The sequence below is a fragment of the Schistocerca americana genome, unplaced genomic scaffold (assembly GCF_021461395.2).
Source record: "Schistocerca americana isolate TAMUIC-IGC-003095 unplaced genomic scaffold, iqSchAmer2.1 HiC_scaffold_942, whole genome shotgun sequence".
Lineage (NCBI taxonomy): Eukaryota > Metazoa > Arthropoda > Insecta > Orthoptera > Acrididae > Schistocerca > Schistocerca americana.
The window spans coordinates 40,173-42,500 of record NW_025726722.1 but is presented as its reverse complement, the minus strand read 5'-3'; the positions used below and the strand labels follow the sequence as shown (position 1 = coordinate 42,500).

The 2,328-nt window shown below is 58.2% G+C and overlaps 1 non-coding gene across 1 annotated transcript in view; it reads right to left on the bottom strand.

Annotated features, from left to right (window-relative positions):
• The window catches only part of LOC124592613, a 1,910-nt gene extending 755 nt beyond the window's left edge, over window positions 1-1,155 (bottom strand). Inside the window, exon 1 of the ribosomal RNA XR_006977568.1 lies at window positions 1-1,155. This exon is cut by the window's left edge and continues 755 nt beyond it. This is a non-coding gene — a ribosomal RNA (small subunit ribosomal RNA).
• Window positions 1,156-2,328: the final 1,173 nt, after the last annotated feature.

Genomic DNA, 2,328 nt, shown 5'->3' with positions numbered 1-2,328 from the left:
GAACTGCGGCGGATCGCTGGCTGGCATCGTTTATGGTTAGAACTAGGGCGGTATCTGATCGCCTTCGAACCTCTAACTTTCGTTCTTGATTAATGAAAACATACTTGGCAAATGCTTTCGCTTCTGTTCGTCTTGCGACGATCCAAGAATTTCACCTCTAACGTCGCAATACGAATGCCCCCGCCTGTCCCTATTAATCATTACCTCGGGTTCCGAAAACCAACAAAATAGAACCGAGGTCCTATTCCATTATTCCATGCACACAGTATTCAGGCGGGCTTGCCTGCTTTAAGCACTCTAATTTGTTCAAAGTAAACGTGCCGGCCCACCGAGACACTCACTCAAGAGCACCCTGGTAGGATTGCAACGGGGTCCGCCTCGGGACGCACGAGCACGCACGAGGCGCGTCGCACGCCTTCAGCTCGCCCCACCGGCAGGACGTCCCACGATACATGCCAGTTAAACACCGACGGGCGGTGAACCAACAGCGTGGGACACAAATCCAACTACGAGCTTTTTAACCGCAACAACTTTAATATACGCTATTGGAGCTGGAATTACCGCGGCTGCTGGCACCAGACTTGCCCTCCAATAGATACTCGTTAAAGGATTTAAAGTGTACTCATTCCGATTACGGGGCCTCGGATGAGTCCCGTATCGTTATTTTTCGTCACTACCTCCCCGTGCCGGGAGTGGGTAATTTGCGCGCCTGCTGCCTTCCTTGGATGTGGTAGCCGTTTCTCAGGCTCCCTCTCCGGAATCGAACCCTGATTCCCCGTTACCCGTTACAACCATGGTAGGCGCAGAACCTACCATCGACAGTTGATAAGGCAGACATTTGAAAGATGCGTCGCCGGTACGAGGACCGTGCGATCAGCCCAAAGTTATTCAGAGTCACCAAGGCAAACGGACCGGACGAGCCGACCGATTGGTTTTGATCTAATAAAAGCGTCCCTTCCATCTCTGGTCGGGACTCTGTTTGCATGTATTAGCTCTAGAATTACCACAGTTATCCAAGTAACGTGGGTACGATCTAAGGAACCATAACTGATTTAATGAGCCATTCGCGGTTTCACCTTAATGCGGCTTGTACTGAGACATGCATGGCTTAATCTTTGAGACAAGCATATGACTACTGGCAGGATCAACCAGGGAGCTGCGTCAACTAGAGCTGAGCAGCCGGCCGCCCGGGAGTGTGTCCCGGGGGCCCGCGCGAACACGCAAGCGTCCGCTCAATTATTCTGCAAACAGGAGGAGGCTGAGCTCCCCTGCACCATACACCTCGAAACCCTCTCAGGTCCCGGCGGCGCGCAGCGCCGTCCTAAGTACTTGGTCGGGTTCGAGAGAGGCGCAATCGCCCGGAGTTTGGCGAGTAGACGCTTTAGGTGCGACCACCCGTGCTCCCAACTGAGCTTGCCGCTGCCGACAGAGGCCCGGGAGCGTGCTGTCGTGGCATTGCCGGCGGGAGACAACACGCGCCACCTACGGTGACCGGCAGCTCCAACGCCAGCGCCACAGAAGGACAAAAGCCCCACTTGGGTGCCGAAGCGAACTCTCCCAGCACAGCGCACGCGCCAACACGTCCGCACAGCTGCGATACAAACCACCTGCGAGAACCGCAGAGGCGACCGAGCAGCAGACGGCGTCGCGGCGCCGAGCGCCGGGCGGCGGCGCATCCTCAGCGCACACAGTCCTCAATCGGACCAGCACACTGCAGATGTCCACCGCGCTTCGCACCGGGCCCGCGAGGACCTACTTTGGCCGCACGGCGCCGCGTGCAGGGTGCGCCGGCGCGCAGCTGCGCCGCCTGCCGCCTCCGTCGGCCGGCGCGCCTGCCACTGGCCGCCCCCACCAGCCGGCTGTAGCGCGTGCGCCCACGCACCGCACGGCCAACACGCCGGGAGGCCCCCCCTCACCGGCCGGGGACGGTCCCACCCAGCCACCGCCGCGTATCGCTTCACACCCACATGCCATTCACGTTCGTGGGCATGGTGGGTATCGCTGCAACAACCGGTTGGTAGCTCAACCGATCGTCGCCATCACTGATTCACCCCTAGCGAGAACAACCGCACCACAACGGTTTACCAGTTGTTCATTTGCGTAACGTCACCAGCAAACGTAGGCGTCCATCGCCATTTGCAAATTCAACGATTGTTGCATGCCTGTGTCAGGTGTCACGACACACTGTCTGCCCACATACACGCAACAACATGTCCACGCTTAGCGAACACGTGGAAGGTGGCCCCCGTACGTATGCGATGTCCATTGCGCGAACGACTGTCAACCGGCCTCTGTCGCATGTCGCAGATGTGGAACGCAGTGCACCGT